Here is a 21638-nt window from a genome sequence, read left to right as displayed (position 1 = left end):
GGCGCTCACTTCACACGAGTGTGATTTTCTTTTTTTTTAATGCGCCAGTTGTATCCTTTCAAATCAGATGAGCAAATGTTGAAGTGTTTCTCTGAATGGCTCGGGTGCATAAAGATGAATTGAAATAATAAATACATATTAAACTAGAAAAAGTGCCCCTCGGGGCACAGGTCTCCACCAGGGCAGGTCAGGTTGTGGCCTCCTGGTGGCGCTATAATAGGCCAATGTGAAAAGGGTGCCATTTCTTCATACGCCTTTGATGGCAATTGGATGATTTGAGGCATTTTGTTCCAAAAATGTGTTTTGCAAAAATCAACCTGTTGGTGGCGCTCTAACAGGCCAATGTGAAAAGGGTGAGATATATTCCTCAGCCTAGTAAGAAAATGTGTGAAAGATTTCACGTAAATTGCACGCTGGGTTCATGATTTGAGGCTTTTGTTCACAACGGGGCAATCTTGCAAACTGTGAAAGCCAATTATAGCCAATTAGGATGGAATATGAAATATCGGACAGATCCGACTTGAGCACATGACCATAGAGATACTGTGTAACGATTTGTGAGATTTTTGGACAGAATCTGGAGGAGTAATATAAAAAAATGTGTTTTACAAAAGTCGACCTCCTGGTGGCGCTATAAAAGGCAGATGCGGAAAATGCAGGTCAAAGGTTTGTCCTTGGCCTCTAGGGAGTGTGCATGCAACGTTCCACGCAGATCGGTGCAGTTTTAGGTAAAAAATGTGAAAAGCTGCCTCATGGTGGCGCTATAACAGGCCGTTCTGGAAAATGTGGGGCAGAGGTTAATCGTTGGCATCCAGGGAGTGTGTGTGCAAAGTTTGGCAACGACCAGGTTAACGGTGCCGGAGATTAGCTGGTAACGGACGGACGGAAGGACGGACACACACACACACACACACACACACACACACACACACGGACGGAGTGCAAAACATACTCTCTCCCCATGCCTTCGGCCTGGTGGAGACAATAAATACATTTTATAATATACTGTAGGTACAAAAGGATTGCGGTAAACTCATCTGAAGTTAGGTCAACATAATGCAACCCATCCAAATATCAGCTCAAATTTGGAGGAACTTTGGGAATGGAGGTGGAGATGTCATGTTCAGCCATGTTCAGAATGGTTCATTGACGTGATGTGAAGGCTTAGACTGGCTAGGGGGCTATGGTGACGTTCTGCCCTGGATTTGACCTTACACACACCTTCAGTCCCCTCGTCCTGACCCACACTCCAGCAGAGGTGGGGGGCAGCGGGGACGGGAGGGCGGGTGTGTGTATGTGCGTGGGTGCGTGCGTGCTCGCGCGCTGCAGTAGGGCTTGTATGTTCGTGATTCACACGGCTCCCAGTGGTACAACTTGCGGTGACCTGTTCAATCTCAGCAGTCATATTGATATGTACCTGATATCTATACAACATGATCCATGTTTAATGAATGTAGCACGTGTGTGCGTGCGTGCGTGCGTGCGTGCGTGCGTGCGTGCGTGCGTGCGTGCGTGCGTGCGTGCGTGCGTGCGTGCACGAGTCAAAGGGCGGGGTTAATCCACACATTCCACCTCTAACCTCCACCTAAATTAGCTCCTCCCCTTAATCCCCCCGCCCCCCTCTTTCACCACCACATTATGATGTTTTTCCTCCCCTACATGTGCCTCTCCTCTCTGTTCACTCCATGTTGAGATGCTCACTTTGGAAGAAGACTAAGCGATCACCCATATTCCTGCCCTCACCGGCAAACAGAGGTCCTCGTCACCGGGCAGGAAGAGAATAAAGTATAGACCCGAGTGAGGGAGGGGAGAACATACCCTTTGTTAGCCGGCCTGGAGCCCCCCCCCCCCCCCCCCCCCAGTACCAGGAGGGAGGGGAGAGGAGGACCCCGGCCCTTTCAGCTTCGCTTAAACGTTTTCACAGCGGCACAATGCTGGGGAGGAGTGGGCAGGTGCAAACCAACAGAGAGGGAGGAGGGATAGAGGAAGAGGGGGGCGGGGGAGACAACAGGTTGACCTATAACGGACAGTAATCACACAGGACCATTAACACACACGGCATATGAACATGATGCATGCTGTGGACAGACACACTCGCATGTCAGCGGCACATTACGCTCATTTCACATGATTTACGCTCGCAAGTCGAGTGTAAATGAAATGCACATTAATACACACGCGCGCACCCACGCGCAACAAGCGTATAATGCACTTACTGCAAATCACACATGCTAAGATAAGCACTCATACCATAATATGGACACACTCAAGTACACACACACCCCGGCTTTCTCTTGGTCCAGCCAAGTGTAAGATGCCAGCAGGGTAGGCTGCGAGGTGTGTGTGTGTGTGTGACTGTGTGTGTGCGACTGTGCGTGCGTGCGTGCGTGCGTGCGTGCGTGCGTGCGTGCGTGCGTGCGTGCGTGCGTGCGCACGCGCAGCAGCAGCAGCAGCAGATCTCACATTGTGTGAGTGTCATTCTGAGGATTTTGCATTGAGATTCTATGGTTCATGGTTAACCATCTAGTTCTACAAACACACACTTTCTTACTGGTTAGTGGATATATGACCTGACCTGTTCATACCTATAAATCAGAGTGCTATATACGTGTTGTGGGAGTGGGGTGGGGGTGTCCTAAATGTTGTATCATCGGATGGTTTATTCAAGCTTTATACACGCCATGTGTGTGCAAGTTTTCTCCGTGGGATTTTCTTTTTTAATGTGAAGCATGTTGAGTACAACTAGTACAACATATGATATACAGTAATGGTGAAATGTGGATAAAGGGCATTGTAACATTGTCGGAGGCGAACAATGGAAAGATTTAAAGTACAGACGCGGAACCCTGGTGAAACAGGATGAGTGGGTGTTGTATCCGGGGCGTTGCCCTGGTGATCATGGTGGCATCATGCTTAGAGAGCCTCGGAGCAAAACAGGATTGGTATGTGCAACTACAATTCAACGTAATCCTGAGAACCGTCATTTAAATCCTATAAAGCCTGCATACTGAGTCTCAGCTCGACTTTTTTATTGCTCGATCAAGAGATCTTTTCATCGAAATGTCGATTAGCAACAAACAAGCGTAGCTGAGAACCAGTGTGCAGACTTGTTGTTGTTGATCTGCCATTTGTCCAGCACCTGGACACACTAGGACCACAGTTCCCAAAGTGGGGTCCCCAGGAGTCCGCGACGCATAGCCACGGGGTCCGTGAAAGAATTATTTTATTTTATTCTTTTGGCTAGTGAATTATGGTATGTGTGATATGTGAGCTTACCATAATCACAGTTATCCTTAATAATCAAATTCTATCATTCAAGGGCGTTTGGATAGAAATGAAACGGACTCCAGTCACTTTCAGTTAGACCACTGCAGAGACTGAGGGCCCTATTAAGCAAGTGGAAAAACCCATGCGGTATTACAGATTTTGCCCTCGCTCTGCGCCTTTTCGTATTATGGAAGCCGTGGTGAGCGCTCACTCATATGGAATACCACGTTCCTGCATAATTTAGCATTGGGGGAGTGTCCATATGTAAATTATTTTCGCTTTGCGCTAATTTGCTATTAAGCCCCTTGACCTAAAAACACTCAGCGCATACCGATTCCGCCTGGGTCTGACCACGTCTTAAAAGCAAAAAGCACTGTTTGATTTTACACTTGAGCGGTTCTGGAGTGCTGCTGGAGTGTTGCCATGTCTGTTTGATGTTTATTATAAGCGGCTTCTTTTTCTGCAAAGTTGCTTGTAAATATTGGTAGTTGTGGTTGCTTTTCTTGTTTCTAAAGTGCTTATTTGGGCTTTTCTCCTAATGTTGTTTAAACCAGTGATCCTCACACAGCGACATTCCCATGTCAAGGACCCCCAGATGAATGCATTTGCCCAACTAAGCCAGTGACCCCCATGACAGATTTGTGTTTTTAAATGTTTCAATAACATTTTTCAAAAATATTCCACAATTGTCACTTTTTTCAAAGATTACTTTTGAAAATAGCAGATCTACCAGCTCACAATGCATCACATTCATTCATTAAAACTATGAACTCTGACTGCAGGGGGATATATATTTATAATGATCATTATAACAATGTGCAAGAAAATATGTAAAAAGAAGGAAGAACTTTATTCATTATTTATTTGTGGACAATCAAAATATGCTGGAAATGTTAAAGTGGTGTCATTAAAATGAATCTTGATATGGCAGACTCACTATCTAGAAAATACAAACATGGCACTTCATTTAAAATAGGTTGCAGACCCCTGTTATATGCGATTCTTTAGGGAGTATGTTTATATACCTATTTACTTGTTTCTATGAGACATGGCAACAGCAGGAGACGAGCTTTCTGGCTCAAACGTTCAAACGGTGAGATTGTAAAGGGTCATATATCGCTCATTTCTCAACCTTTAAAAAAAATTAAAACATCTCCATAATCACTGGGAAGTTAGCTTTCATACGCTGTATCACACCCGACTCAATTCTTCTTCAATAAAATGCTACGAGCGAAGACCATAACATTGGGGCCGCAGCAATACGCATGGCGCACGTATGGCATTTCAACTCATTCCTTCGTCGTGACTCGAATGAAATAAAATAAAATAAACGTTATTTTACTGGTGTTTTTCAATAGAAACAAATAAAGAGCGTGTGTGCAACAGTCAGTGCATATACGTGCATGCACTATAGGCTATATTTCCTCCTTGTCGGGATGGTGAGCTGAGCTCTTCACAGCCCGTTTGTCTTTCATATTATTCTTATAATATTTGATATTATAAACACTCATGGTTCTCTCATTTCTCAACCGTTTTTTGTTCCATTCCGATCTGAAAGGTATAGGTAGGTGCCATTTCAAAGGCTTAGTTATTCATTTATGAATCAAATGAACTAGAATAAAGATTTTTACAGCTGTTTTTCATGCTTAGAACAGAAACAAATGAAGTGATGATGTGCGTATATCTCCCTCCCTTAGCATATGGCTGCGCCGCTGTAATGACTTTCCAATGAAAACTGCAAGTTACTTTACAAAATAGAGACATAGGCCTACAAGCTATGCACATCATGGCTGTGACAGCTTGTGGATCTGTTCTTTTGAGGCATATGGTGACAGCATGCAGTGCAATATGAATAATTAACCCAAATGTGACAAAGTCATGTCATGTCTATGGTGCCAGTCTGCAGAAATGTAATACCACTTGCCGAAAAGGGCGCATTCCATGAGGACATCAGCTGGTGTCGTAAAGAGAATAGTACGGACATGTTCATTGGGTAAGCCTCAAAACTCCCTGAAACACTCCCATGACTAATTCAAGGCCGTTTTGCTCACACCACGGGGTGTCGAAAGCGCTTCTCACCTGGCCCATAATTGTAATATGACATTGCACCCGCCCCCACGTCTTAAAAACTGTAAAATTATATGTAATTAGATTCCACTTGCTTAATAGGGCCCTGAGTGTCTGTGACTGTGTCAAGCTGATGGTCGTTGGTGCATTAAGGAAGGCAAATGTTTCTGCACTGTCAGGTTTACATCTATTCTAAGATAGCATTAAATACAAGTTGTGAAAATGTGTTGGCGTGTTGGGACTTTGATTGAAAGGTTTTTTACAGTTCCAATGGCATCTAAATGTATAAGGTTGTAAGTATGCTTATCGGTGTTGCGAGGATGAGGGGGTACCTGGAAACATGTCTTCCCCCCCAAGGGGTACCTGGAACAAAAAAGGTTTGGGAACCCCTGCACTACGATGTACATGCCTTGACTTAAATCCTGGAAGGGCGCGGTCGCGCATCATTGTGATGTCAGAACATCATTGTGATGTCAGAACATCATTGTGATGTCAGAACAGACCAGATCCATCTGTGTCCCTTTATTCCTATATATGGAGTTCTGTGTCAGGCATGCCGAAATTACAGGGGCCCTGTCCAGAGCCCGGGCCAGGAAGCCTTTTGTGGCGGTTCTGGACAACCGTGGGTCCGACCGACACTGTAAACTCGACACCAGGCACAGGGAGTGCCCCTGTGGGGGTATGGAACGTGTATGTCAAATTTGTAGTTGGTGGGGCGAACAGTTCTCGAGTTACTTCATTCCAGACGTACATACGTACGTACAGAGACATTGCATTTATAGTTAATGACATTTTCCGGAAGAAGCCTCCAGGAAAATTAAATATCTCATGATGAACAAATTCCTCTTTAAAATAAGCCATTGGGAATTGTCTGGCTCTGGGCTGTGCCCCCTCAGCACTCACTGGGGAAGGAAGGAGGTGATGTGCCCATGCATATAGGGTTGAATTGAGTTCAGTCGATTGAATGGTTTTTTCAGGTCTTTAAATGCCACACTGCGTCTGTAGCCTCAAAATACTGTAGGTTCAGTAAATATGTACATTCATAGAGAAACTGGGTTATTCAAAAGAGGAAATGGATGTCTATTGAAAGTATTCAACCAGGATTATATTTATTTATATATTAGACAGTCCGTTTAAGTCCATCTGTCAATAAATGCACCACGTCTCACACGCGTTTCCACACCCCCACAGGGAGTGCAGTGCCCGGTGTCGAGTCGGTCGGACCCACGGTTGTCCAGAACCGCCACAAAAGGCCTCTGCCAGGGCTCTGGACAGGGTCCATATATGGAGCTGGCCTGTTCTGACATCACAACACTCCATATTTGGGCATGCCTGACACAGAACTCCATAGGAATAAAGGAACACAGAGAGACAGATACAGAAATCTCCATATGGGTATAAAAGGGACACAGACAGATGGGTGGAACGGGTACTCTGACACGGGTACAATGGACGGGTGGGGCATGGATCTCCATCTTCCATTGTTGACCATTGTGACTCTGTGCTCCTTTTTTTAATTATACGTTTTTTTCTAGATTTTTCAACAAAATAATTAACATGACGTAGGCCTACATAAATAGAACGGACATCAGAGACCCCCTCCTCCTCCCCCCAGAAAGCCACCACACTCTAGATTAGATGAAAGTATGTTGGTGCAGAGCTCAATAATGCAATAGAAGTGAAGAAATCGCCAGCACACAATACGTGTCCTTTTGACATGGTTTATTTACCAATCATATGGACAAACAACGGACCTGAAACGGGTCAGTTTGGTCTACTTTGGAAGGTACTACAGACAGATATACGTAGATACAGTATACATACTGTATAGTAGATACAGATAAACCCTGTTCTAGACACCATAACAAATTACATGGGGCACATTCATAACCGACCTTGTGTATAATTTGATTTGATTGATAGACCACATTTCACACATGCGTGACTGAGATAAGTGGGCCACGGGATTTCCATATTAACTGTATAAACGGTAATCTCATAGCTACATTTTTTCTTAAGCTAAATAGCATATATTACATGTGGCACTTATAGTAGCTGATTAGAGGAAAACATTAATTTAGTCAAGGTTAGTAAACACTGCTTCAAAGTCTGACAAATATTATCTTCTATTAAAAATATTCATAAGTGCCCCGGTTCCTCTTAGCCTCGAGGCAACGAGTGGAGTACGGTTAGATGGTTAACAACTGTCGATGTAAATACCACGCGTGTCTCTCGTCTCTCCAAAGTAGCTCTACAAGTCTTGTATAATTGTTACTGAGAAGGGTGAGGGTCCAACCAGAATTCCTCTTGAGACAGAAATGCCGTAGCGCCAACACTCTCTCTGTGGAAACCACGAGGATTGAACAGAAATAGTTTTTGAGGCAGAAAAGACATAGTGCCACAGTCACATGCCACAGTTAAACTTATGATAAGAATCGGGGAGGGTGTTCACCATGGAACGACCAATCGTAGATTGGTAACATGGCAGGGCCATGGGTGTTTTAGCATGGCAGGGCCATGGGTGTTTTAGCATGGCAGGGCCATGGGTGTTTTAGCATGGCAGGGCCATGGGTGTTTTAGCATGGCAGGGCCATGGGTGTTTTAGCATGGCAGGGCCATGGGTGTTTTAGCATGGCAGGGCCATGGGTGTTTAGCATGGCAGGGCCATGGGTGTTTAGCATGGCAGGGCCATGGGTGTTGTAGCATGGCAGGGCCATGGGTGTTTTGGCATGGCAGGGCCATGGGTGTTTAGCATGGCAGGGCCATGGGTGTTTTAGCATGGCAGGGCCATGGGTGTTTTCGCATGGCAGGGCCATGGGTGTTTAGCATGGCAGGGCCATGGGTGTTTAGCATGGCAGGGCCATGGGTGTTTAGTATGGCAGGGCCATGGGTGTTTAGCATGGCAGGGCCATGGGTGTTTAGCATGGCAGGGCCGTGGGTGTTTTGGGTGAGACCAGGTTCACACAAAAGACCACTTCCTTGTTTCGTCAAGCCACAATATTATACTATTTACTAATTGCAGGCATCCAAATACAATTTAAAGTAGTGGTTTTCAACCAGTGGTCCTTAACTAAATGATAGAGAGTTGGTAACTAAATGGTCCCTTATAGATTTTTGAGGGGTGCTAGCCCCTCCTATAAGCTATAGTGTAGGTTTTTGTCCTAACAGAAACATTAAATGCCATTGACAATGAATGGAGAACTTACATCATATGTAGATGTGCAAATCGGTATTTTTATTAAATTCCCATTGACAATAAATGGGGAATTTGTCAGATTCAGATACCTTTTTTTTGCCATTGTGTATCACACATAGGAGTTTGTTTTGACATTAACATGAGTGCATTCAATTCTTTTTTCACAAATACCAACAGACACAAGACAACACCGTGCAGGGAAAATAAATATAAAGTGCAGAGTTATAGTTAATTGTGCATGCCCAGAGCCCGGGTCAGAATGATGTCAGAACAGGCCAGCTCCATATATGGACCCTGGGCAGGGGCTCTGTCCAGAGCCCAGGTTTAGAGGCCTTTTTGGGGCGGTTCTGGATAACCATAACCGACTTGACACCGGGCACTGCACCCTGCGCTGGTGTGGCACGGTGTGAAGTCGGTGGGGCGAACAGACAGACATGGTGCATTTATAGATAGATACGTAATTGTGTCTGAGCAAATCAACGTTTGCTACGTCATGATGATGCAGCAAACGTTATATCATCGATGGCGCCCCTCACTTCACACGGGTGTGATTTTGAATTCTTGAGAGTGTAAAATTTAACCAAATGGTCTATTTGGTTTCATTTTACTTTCTCAAGAGTTAAAGGGACACTTCAGCCTTTTTGCTAAAAAAATATATGTTAATGACGTTTAGAAGATTTAGAACACTTTCCTGGAGGTCTTTACGTGTGTAATATGTGGTTTTAGATATTTTAGATTTTAGCAGTGAGCCCAGTGTCTCTGATGTCATGGACACTGGGCTCACTTACTTCCTGGACTACATGTTGTCTCAGTAAGACAGCCCTCCCCCTATCCACAAGGAGGAGCAGTTACACACACAAAGACCCCTAGGAAAGTGTTCTAAATCTTCTAAACGTCATTAACGTATATTCTTTTGAAAAAAGGGTGAAGTGTCCCTTTAAATTATTGTTAATCATCTACATTACTTAATTTACAAGAAGTCTACACAATTAAAGAATGTATAGAATAATTATTGTTATTTTGATAAACATTTGGATGTGGTACCTATGGTACCTATGGTACCACATCAATACAGCATGGAATCGGGTCTCAATGGGTCTGAGAGGCTAAATCTCATCAAATGGTGGTCTGTGGCTCAAATGCAGAATATATAATGGTATATAATGGTCATGGGGTGGAAGACCATTGGTTTAAACAATTTTGGGCGGGAACCCCTTTTGGTGAATTATGTTATACTTTAGCTATTGAAAAATAGCAGATCTATACAAGCTCATAGTGCGGCACTGAGTGCTTGTAGGTCTGCTATTTTTGCAAAATCGTGAAAATGTGCCTCAAATCTTTGAATATATATTCTTTCAGAGTTTCAGTTTTAAACTCAAATCTTTGCTTCTGGGGGGTCCCTGGAACAACATATTTTCAGATGGGGGTTGGTGGCCACATACATATAATTTTTGGGGTCCTTGACATGAAATATTGAGAACCACTGAATTTCTTTTTTTAAATTTCAGGCCTAAATGGGTTAAAGCATGGGTTCAGGGTTGGACCAAAAGAAAACCGTAATTAAACATGAAAGAAGGTCAGCTCACTGTAGCTCCCTTAAGTGCACTTCAATGGCAAAAAGTCAGGTTTTGTGTTCATACTAGAATGTTTTAACATAAATCTGTAAATATTTCACTGTACTTAACTCTTAAAGAATCAGTGTTTCCATTTAGAGCTTTACATTGTCATTGGCCTACAATTTACAATTTAGGCATTTAGCAGACGCTCTTAATCCAGAGCGACTTACATTAAGCAATAACAAAAGCATGGCATACATCACATATATAAAAATCACACCCGTGTGAACTGAGTGGTGTAAGGTCTTATATAGACTGATCAGCAGTGGTCTGACGTAATGTCTGACGTAATGAAATCACACCCGGGTGAACTGGGTGACCGTAGCAACCATGCTCATTTTTTGGTACGAACAGACAGACAGACACGTAAACTAACAAAGCCAGTCGTAGGAGTGGTTTACACCACTCAAAAAGTAGATGAAAGTTATCATGAATCATGCGTAAACTAAGAACGTATTTACAGGTGGAACCTGACCTAAAATGCCCCCCCCCCCCCCCCCCCCCCCACCCACATTGCCCCTATTTCCCCTTTTCTGTCGCTCCATCACGGATCATGAAATTGTTTTTACCATCAGCACTCATTCTTGTCATACTCTTTGAGTTGTACCCGAACAACAGGCCCACACACACACACACACACACACACACACACACACACACACACACACACACACACACACACACACACACACACACACACACACACACACACACACACACACACACACACACTGTGAGTGATCCATGTCTCCGCATACACAGATCTTCCATTAAAGCCAGAGCGATGGGGGCCTTCCTGATGTTCTCTCTCTCTCCATCCTCTTCCTCCCCATTCCTTACTCTCGTCCACCCATCATATTTTCTACTCTGCTCCACTTCCTCCTGTTCCATCCCCTCTTCTTCTCTTACTGCTGCCCCTTCCCCCCCTTCCCCCCTCTTCATCCCTCTCTCTTGTAGCTACTCCCTTGGCCTGTGCAGGATGAAGAACACATTTCATTGCTCTTTGTAATCCCATCCATCCAGACGAGGAGGGGCCGGGACTGTTTGTGTGTAATGAAATCTTATCAACTGTATTCTGCAGGGGATTGTGGAGCATGCACATTGCACTCACCAAACTCAACCTACAAATAACACACACACGCACGCACGCACGCACGCACGCACGCACGCACGCACGCACGCACGCACGCACGCACGCACGCACACACACACACACACAAATCCAAGTGCACGAGCATGCATGCGAAGAGACATCCTGTGCTCTACCATTAAGCTACGCACATGGTGGCCAGAGTCCCATGTGTCCCCCTTGCTAATTCAAAAAAATGCCATGTGATATTAATACAGGCAAATCAGGTCGCATCTAGCTCAACTATGCTTTGACAACCACACAATAGAGCTGTGCTTCCAGCCGGAGATTGTTGTCTTGGAACCAAATAGGGAAGACTCAACACTGAGGTGCTTCCCCCATCCATAACTACTTGAACCCCAGCATCCATATTCCGGGGGGAACATTTGCCAAACATAGCCTATCTACAAGCTCGTGAGCAGTAGATCGCCTGTTTTTGGCGGAAAACAACTCAAGTTCAGTTCTCTAAGACTAGAGGGTTTAAGTGGATAATTACCTCTTTGATCTCATGGCAACATGTCACAATGGTAGATGCTGTATTTTGTTTATTCAGTTCATTTTAATATGTGTGAGCTAAGGTTGAGTAATCGATTGTCATCCTGAGAAATATCTGAAAAATACCCAGCTTTCAACACGTCTGCCAAATGTCCCTGCTTGCATGATGATGATTGTGGCTTACAAATGTGTTTCCTGTGTTCTTCCATGTCTTATGCTCTTATGTTTTTATTAACCAAAAATTCCAATTAGAAAACAAAACAACAATCGCACATGGGAATTAATTAAACAGCAATATGACTGAAAGTGTGAACGATCAATCAATCATAACCAGTGAATCAGCAGCCTGAGCTTACATGCTGTGACTCGCTTTTGGGAAATGATGGGTAAAAAAATAAAATTATATATATATATATATATATATATATTACAGTATATCGTTTTGTTATGTAAACACGGGTCAGATTGACATAGTATGCATTTAATGAAGAGTAGGCAATCTGAGCAGGCAGTACCACTGAGCTCCTGCTCCTCGTTTCTCCCACAGGAATACTGCATGGTGGCGGGTGACCTGATTTGGCCTTCACACCAAGCTCGTGCACAACAAGCACAGACCCTGAAGATTTTGATGTTGACCGTCCGGGTTGATGGAGGCGACGATTGAAAGGTACAAAAACAGAAACGGTCATGTCACCAAAACGTGTCAGCTTCGTTATCCAAAACAAAAAGGCTGTAATGGGCTGTTAGCCAGGGATGTCCGAACATGTTCAACAGTTTGCCTTAACACTGTCAGCTACAAAGATACAGGCTACCATTATTTTTCAATAGAAGCCAGCGACATGAAGATACAAACGCTGCAAAACGGTTGAGCTGGTTTCAACTTCAGCTACAAAGATACAAAGCTACAAATATGCTGTGTAGCCTTGTATCGTTTGTATCTGCCAGTGTGAACGCATCTCTAAAGTTATATTGGTAGGAAACACATGCATGCACCAGTGTTATGGATGTTTTAGCCTGGGCAGAGGGGGAGTGGTCCAGCATGTTTGGACTCAGTTAACCCAAACACGTAACGTCTTTAATCTAAAGTGTATCTATGTGTACTAGAATTTCGCTGCCCTTCGGGTGGCTCAACTCTACTTTGCGTTGCGGCGGCAATATGAAGAAGGAAATGGCGGGATTTGACAGCCTCCACTTCATGTTTCAGCTGTGTTTTTAAACCCATTATTGTGCCCTTCACATGTAGTAGCGGATAGGGTAAATAGTTTGTGTACTGTAGTCTCCGACTGTCGGACACAGCCGAGAGAAAAAGGAAGGGTTTATAAAGTGTTTGTTCAGTGAAGACGAGCTGGTCTTCGCCGTGTCATAGGAAAGCACAGTAGTGTCTCACACTTTTTACCTGAGCCGGCGACAATCACAACCAAACTATCCCACACAGTGACTGCACACATGTGACTTCCGTTCGGGACTTGCGCACTGTACTCTTTCGTTTGCGTTCTGTGTGATTCCATTCCAAATCGCTGTTGTGTGTGTGTGTGTGTGTGTGTGTGTGTGTGTGTGTGTGTGTGTGTGTGTGTGTGTGTGTGTGTGTGTGTGTGTGTGTGTGTGTGTGTGTGTGTGTGTGTGTGTGTGTGTGTGTGTGTGTGTGTGTGTGTGTGTGTGTGTGTGTGTGTGTGTGTGTGTGTGTGTGTGTGTGTGTGTGTGTGTGTGTGTGTGTGTGCGCGTGTGCGTGTGCGTGTGCGTGCGCGCGTGCTGTGTGTAGTGTGTGGAGCAAATAGAAAGACGGGAAGCAGGGTTGCCAGGTGCGCGTATTGTAAGTGAGTTTCGGTGTTTTTGTTTGTAAGGATTTCAACACTTGGATGTTAACACTTCCGTAACACCGAGCGTTAACGCTTCCGAAAGGGTTAACACCACTTTGTGGTTGTAATATGCTGATATATCATGGTCAGGGGTAGTGTTGTAGTCGAGTCCACCTAAAGCGAATACAAGTCAAGACCAAGTCTGACGGGGGATGGGGAGGGGGAGTCAAGACAGTGTGGGAGGGTGTTGAGTCCGAGTCGAGACCGACGGGAGGCGAGACCGAGACCAGATGTTTCTTTATTTTTGAGGGTCGATAGCCCCTCCTATGTCCAGCTTTTGGTGGGTGTAACCGAAATGTTGTCCTAACACAAACATTAAATGCCATTGACAATGAATGGACAATTTTGAGTGTTTGTGTAAACATCAGCTGCACTCTGTTACTTAACAATAGAGCGAGTCCCGCCCCCTTTCAGAACCCCTTTCAGAACGACGAGGGCACCAGAAAAGAATTTCCCATTAATTTTTCAATAGATGTTTCAAATAGTATTTAAAGACCTTTAAAGCTTCGGACAAAGCCAACTCAGATGATGACAAATCATGACAATATAAAACACAATTTTTTGGGCCGGACAAATAATTAGAACGAAGAAAAAGTCTTGTACACCGCCCTTTTTTTGGCAAGAAAGCCTTAGGCTTAGGCTTTTGCCTAAAGCCTAAGGCTTTTGGCAAACTACGTACGTAGCAGTCTGTTGCCCCCAAATTTGTGGCAATGTCAGACAGTAACTGGAACAGTGCAAGAGCAAGAGGAAAAGCTGTAGCTGCTTTACTCGTGAAGGTTAGCACAATTATACACAGGCACAGCCACAACACATCATTAAACAGATACATCACATATCACCATATACAACTTATGTGTGTCAACAACGATTCATCTGTGTATACCCACTACAATACAATACCTTGGTTCTGAATGGAGTTTTACCAGCTGGACAGCTATGAACAGTTGATTGTTGCTTAGAAAACCTGTATGTAATTTAATTTAATTTACTTGACACATTTTCATATTTTTTTTGCTATGGTATGTGACATTAAGAATAGAGTTAACTACCTTGTTCTGCATGGGTGCTTAACAATCAGGTTTGTGTCTAGACGGAGACAAATCAAGCTCATGAGTGTATAATACGTGCGTGCGTGCATGTGCATGTGTGTATATACTGTTACTGTACGTGTGTGACTGACAGCCTGTGTCCCAGTTTGAGGTTTTGACAATCGAATCTTAAGTCACCCTACTTATGATGCCACTTTGCGAGGGAAACTGTTTGTCACCGACGTCTCCACCTGTAGACCTGTAATTTATTGAGTCAGAACACATCGCCATTAGTGGCCTATCACCTTGCCTTTTGGGGATCGTGTCGAATTACTTATCTCTCTCATTCAGAGATGCATGGTTCTCTTCAAAAGACCAGAGTGAGAGGTGTAATTCTAACTGTCACACCGACAATTGTTCTTGTTCAGAACGTGTCTGGACAGTGATGAGTCACACACACACACATGCATGCTCACAAGCACACATGCACACCGACACCTCTGCTTCTGGAATATTCTTAAACCGTCAAAGTTGAGCGGGGAATCCCCACATGACTCCATCCTCAAGCTCTGTTCAGCTGAAAACAGAATGACTTGTTCTTGTCGCCTGGCCAGACATGGCAGTTTTAGCTGAGATTGGCATTGAGAGGATTAACCCTGCTCTCCCAAACATTCCTTTGTAATTAGATACTGTGGCTGTCAGCTGATTGGCTGACAGTCAACTAAAATAGTGACTCTCAATTGGTTTCGCATTGCGCCTGACTTTTGAGTTGACTATGATGTGAATGGCCCTTAAATAACACAAACCCATGTTCGTCTATCAATGTTATTTATTTGCCACTGTATCAACATAACTTAGCCCAGTGTAACCCATTGTTTGATCCTGACCCATTTTTTGGAATTATGTAGAAATACCTTTTAGCCCACCTTGGGAATGATTATGTCATTCTGTGAGAACTTCATGTAGTCTATTGCACCTCCTATGTCAACATAGATTTTGACATTGACTTTAATACGCCTTTGTTTGTACATGTTTATTCTGTGCTCTATAAATCCAATGGTGTGTGAGATATTTAAAATGAGTGAAATAGTGCTGTAGTTCTCATCCTTTTCTGGATCAAGGCCCACTTGGAAATCATGAAAGCGTGCGTGGTCAGCTGGGGGCACCGCATGTTCATCAATCAATGGATTTAGTTCTAGCTTGGATCAGTGGAACTATACTAAAGTGGCTGTATACTTCCTGGTATCACTATGAAAACATATTATCAAGAGTTTCAAGAATACTGTACTGTACTGTACTGTACTGTACTGTACTGTACTGTACTGTACTGTACTGTACTACTCATATACTGTATTGTATTATTGTAATATAGTGTACTGTACTACTTGCACTGTACTGTACAAACCCTCCTCCCTGGCGTGTGTGTGTGTGTGTGTGTGTGTGTGTGTGTGTGTGTGTGTGTGTGTGTGTGTGTGTGTGTGTGTGTGTGTGTGTGTGTGTGTGTGTGTGTGTGTGTGTGTGTGTGTGTGTGTGTGTGTGTGTGTGTGTGTGTGTGTGTGTGTGTGTGTGTGTGTGTGTGTGTGTGTGTGTGTGGCACTGTTGAGACGCTGCTCAACAGTGCCATCCAGTGGTACTTCCGTGTTTATACATACATACACACAGACAGACACACACACAGACATACACACACACATAATCACGCATAGGAGTGGCTAGCAGCCTAGCACCACTCAAAAATCTAGAAAGAAATACCATGCCATTCATTCGTTTTTTGGAGCGGTACTAGCCCCTCCTATGCCCAGCTTTGTCTGTTTGATAATACCAAAGATAACCAAAGAAAACCCCAAAAATGAAGACACAGCGTCACTAAATAAAATCACACTTGTGTGAAGTGAGGGCCGCTCTTATCATCATAGGTCATCGCGTTCCGGCAAATCACTTTTAGCGTCCTCACTTTTCTGTACTCACTTTTAATCTTCACTTTTTAAGCCCTCAGCCAATCAAATCATCGCTATGGGGTACACACGCACACAGGGAATAGCCCCTAAAAAAAGAAGACAAAAAGCAGAACATCTTCCACATTGGAGAGGAGGGAGTGTATGTAATGCTGCAAAAGAGGAGGGCTGGGTTGAGAGGAAGATGAGCTCAAAGCCAAACGGGAGGAGGGGGTCAAACCAGGGAGCAAGAGATTTGAAGATGAACGTTTGGAGAATGGGGGCAAAGCAGGAGAGGAGGCAGTAGGAGCTAAATATGGATAGTTGTGTCTGGATCATAGTCCAGCTTTTGAATGATAGATGAGCGGAGCATTTACCAGCCCTCTGCAAGGGGGAGGAGGAGGAGGAGGCATCACGATGCCTCCTGGTACCCCATGTCCCCCAACTGACCCAGACATAACATGTTTGGGTCTACCCCCCCCTCCCAAAAACACACACACACACACACACACACACACACACACACACACACACACACACACACACACACACACACACACACACACACACACACACACACACACACACACAATCCTTCTTTAAAGGAGCACTTCACCCATTCAACCGTATATCTTCATATTTCTACATCAGAGGTGAGCTGTGGACAGTTCAGAAACCTGACTACATGATTGTCTATGTGTGGATTCCAAGCTAATGGAAACTACAGCCATTTCTCTTCCTGGACAGTTACTACGTATAGCATGCTGAAATAGAAGATTGTTTTTATCAATAGAACACATATACTGTATTTTGTTTGCACCATGGGACACCACTGATGTCATTGGTAGGCTGGTTTCGGAAGTGAGTTGACATTGAAATTGTGCTTTAGGTCACTTTCTGACACTGTCTCCTCACAAGTTCTCGTAATTTCTACTTTATTGGTTTCTATCGGTTGTTGACTGGGATTCTCCTCTCTGCCTTTAGGGTCAATAACTGATCTGGTCAATTCTGAAAGAAACAATCGACATGGGATTTCATGAAAAATAGAGAGGAGATCGTCCTCTCTAGTGACTGGGAACGAGTGAGAAAGTGAAAGAGTTTGAGTGTCATGAAATGTGGCAAGGCCGCTTGATGTGTATGTGCGCACGCATGCATGCACGCACGCATGCATGCACGCACGCACGCACACACACGCACACACACACACACACACACACACCCCCACACACACAGAGGGTGCTCCAGCGTCAAGGTGGTGAAAGCAGGAGACAGGAGAGCACAAAGCCCTATTCACTGATCGCTCGCACACAATAACATTCATTTCCCACTTCCTAGCAAAATATTATCAAGCCTTAACAAGATGGTAGACCTTCACTCCTTTCTATTCCATGACCACAAAGGCAGGGACACATTTCTTGAGGTGAGGAAATGATGACATTCCTGTAGTGGCATCAAAGTAGTTTGGAAGCAAGCATTTTATAGTAATAATGTGACGGTGTCCAATGAAAAGGATGATTGCCTCCGGCAGTATTTTCAGACGGTCATGCAGTTCTGTAGCTGCTTGTTGATGAACATTACTTTCCAACCTTGGAAACTGTAAACCAGACAATAAGAGATTGAGTTGTTTTTCTTTCTTTCTTTCTCAGTTGTTAAAATGATTAGCCATGAACAAACCTCCCGCACCTCCCCTCAAGGATTATCGCTTTGATGATACGTCTGCTTAACAGCGCATACAGTCATAAATCCCCCTCGTCGCGATGTGACACATTGTTAGATGACATTTCGGTAACACTTTATATTAAGGTCGCCTTTATAATGCAGTATAAGCCCATTTATAATGCATTATAATGTGCTTATACCAGGTTGATTATATCTGTCTGTAGGTTTGATCAATATTTAACCAATGAAAACTATTAACAAGAGCTCGTGACTAAATAAGAACTACATTGGATCCATTTGAACACAGGTTATATCTTCCATTTCCATAAAACTAACGCTTTTTAGGACATTGTTTCTGCCCGACAACAACAACAATGTACAGTTGGGTGCCACCGATATTGTCCCTTATCATTTGACCCATTTAGGCCTGACCTCAAAATTTTTAAAAATCCTTCTAAATCCTCCAGTTTTCTGAAATAAATATTTTCACGATTTTTCAAAAATAGCAGACCTACAAGCTCGTAGCGCGCCACTCGGTGGCGCGCTATGAGCTTGTAGATCTGCTATTTTTCAATAGCTAAATTATAACAATGTTTAAAACACTAAAAGGGGTTCCCGCCCCAAAATGGGTTAACTGTCCTTTTGCGCAGATCACGCAAACCTCAGCAAAAAGAAAAGGACAATATCGATGGCCTCCAACTGTAGTTTGGGGCCCCAACCCCACAATGAAACTTTATTACCTGGATCAATGAAAGAAAGTTACATCTTTAAAGTTTGATTTTAAGATGAGGTTGTTGAAAGTACTTTGCTGATAAATCTGGTCCTTGGAGTGGCTAGTTGTGAGGCCTGCATGATACATGGACTCCTGTACCACCTTAGCCCTGAAACACGAGCGAGTTGTGAACCATGGCTAGTGGAAACCCACACTATGAATAGACAATTGTTGTTTTTTGAATTGTGGCATTCCTATTTTTGGGTTCTTGAGGCTCAAAACATGTGTATTAGCTGAACAGAAAAAGTCTATAAGCATAATTTCAATGCCTATTGTTTTCCTCCATATAAAAATGCTGGAAAACATTGTCAGAACCCCTATGGCATTACTTGCTCTTCCAACTATTACAGAAAAATTCCTGTTCCAGTTTCCAAGTACTGTAAGTGCTTCCCGCTCCGCTTGTTCAATTGAGCTTAAACCTCCCCTCAGGTACGGATGTCTCTCTCTCTTACCCCCGCCCCCCCCCAACACACACACACACACACACACACACACACACACACACACACACACACACACACACACACACACACACACACACACACTAAGCCCAGCAGTGAGGGCTTAACAGCCTGTATATGTCCCGTCCCGTTAGCTTAACATTAGCATGTCTTTAGGAAAGACTAATGAAGAGCTAAAGAGTGAAGTGTGTGTAGCGGTGTTGACAATGTGTAGATGAGTGCTCAGCAGGAAACCTGACAGATTACCAGCAGACCGGTGACGCAGACAAACAAACGCTAAAGAAGTTGAGAGCTAATACTGTCTGAGAGGGCAAGAATGACACGGACTGTTGTGAGTATAGACCTGCTCCATGCATCTGGGTGGGCAACCAACTATTTAGAGACTATACTGTATATACCCACGCTTTCCCAAACAGTGGATCGGGGGAACAATTTTTATGCGTTGCAACTCGCAACTTTTGGCCGTTTAATCAATTCAAACCAATGAAATAAAAAACAAATTTCCATTTAAATAAAAAAAATAATAATAATTAAGAAATAGAGCAAATAGTAGATCCACAAGCTTGCAATGCTGCACGAAGCGACAATCTGCTATTTTCACCTGTTTAAGTCAGGTCAAATGTCTCCTTTGGTTCTTGAGCTAAAACGTTTGGGAACCACTGATACAGTAAACCCTATTATATGGAGAGCACACTATTAATTCACATTTGTATAAATTCAACTTTCAACACTAATATAGATTTCAGTACATGTATGTTTATGATGTTCTAGTTCTACACAATATAGACCCAGTATGTATTTCAATAGTTCATAACGTGTCATGCCTGATCCTGCACTCATCAGGATCATCAAAACAAATAAAATGTTGTGAGTGTTGTTAGTGACTTTCCTGGTCATCTCTTTTGCATCGACTGGTCTCGTCATCATTGTAGCAGGGTGTCTTTTGAAGAAAGATGTGTAGCAGAGTGCTAGACAGTTCATGTTCATGACACGACAGACATTGATGGATACAATTGATGTTGTTTACACGTCATGTCAAGAAGCTGGACAGTGTTTCATATCCTGTTTGTTAGGACACTCTTCCTTATCATCTTTACCCTTGGCCTAGGATAGGCCCTGTTTCGGTGTTTGCACCATGTTTATGACCAAAATATGTTTTCATCTCGGCCCTATAACTTTTGGGACTTTCCTCCAATCACGATGGACTAACATTGCGTCATTTTGACTATAATTGTATACCCACGGGCAGAAGAGGGAGTTCGGACACATCAGACAATTGGATACTTATTATGTAATGTACTTCCGAATGCGACACATTCTTTGTAAATTGATCCTTACTCAACTAAAATATTGTTAAAACCTTAAACAATTCTCCTAGGTTTTCTTGCGTCTGCGTCTTCAAAGTTACTATTTTAAGGTCTTATCAATTTTTTAAGGGATCAAAGGTTTTTCTATTTCATCCCTTGGAAGGCAGGTAAAGGGCATTTCACTAATTTTCCATTCATTTGGGCACATTCTAAACTTCTCTAAAAAGGTTTAATATTATACTAAACATTTTCATAACCAGTATTCCTGTTAAAGCTAATTCCAAACTTATAACTAAAAGGTTTTATAACCATTTTGGGTAAATTACTATAGGGTATAAGGCTTAAGGCCTGGGTTTTTATAAGAGTACTTTTTGTAGTTGGATTACTCTCAAGGTGTTTTCTACATTTGGGTTTAACTTTGGCTCTTTTTAGTCTCATGGTTCTCATACAGTCCTTTATAACTATTAGGTAACTATTCAAGTATTTATCTTATCATCATTTCAAATCCATCAGACATGATGGATTTGAAATGATGATAAGATGCTTATTATTATTATGGCTTGCTTTTCTGTAAAGTTGCTTGTAAATATTGGTAGTTCAGTTGGTTAATTGTTTGTAGATTATTTGGGCTTTCTTCATAATGTTTAAAACAGTGGTTCTCAAACATTTGCATGTGTGAGGACAGACGACATGATCATTACCAAGAGAACAACAGTAAGATCACAGAGATGAGCGTGGTTACATTTAGGACACAAATGTGTGTGATTGAGTAGTGTGTGACTGTGTGTCCATGACTCTCCTTGTCCTCCCCCATCTCTCTCTCTCTCCCTCTCTTCTCCTGCTCTTTCTCA

General features: G+C 43.3%; 1 long non-coding RNA gene across 1 annotated transcript in view; it reads left to right on the top strand.

The window, feature by feature from the left end:
* Positions 1-21638, top strand: part of LOC306931709 — a 70972-nt gene that overhangs the window by 15694 nt on the left and 33640 nt on the right. Inside the window, exon 3 of the long non-coding RNA XR_013791042.1 lies at positions 12318-12437. This is a non-coding gene — a long non-coding RNA (uncharacterized lncRNA). The remainder of the gene's footprint in view (positions 1-12317; positions 12438-21638) is intronic.

Source organism: Electrona antarctica (genome assembly GCF_951216825.1).
Source record: "Electrona antarctica genome assembly, chromosome: 10".
NCBI classification, from domain to species: domain Eukaryota; kingdom Metazoa; phylum Chordata; class Actinopteri; order Myctophiformes; family Myctophidae; genus Electrona; species Electrona antarctica.
This window is presented reverse-complemented; position numbering and strand designations above follow the sequence as displayed.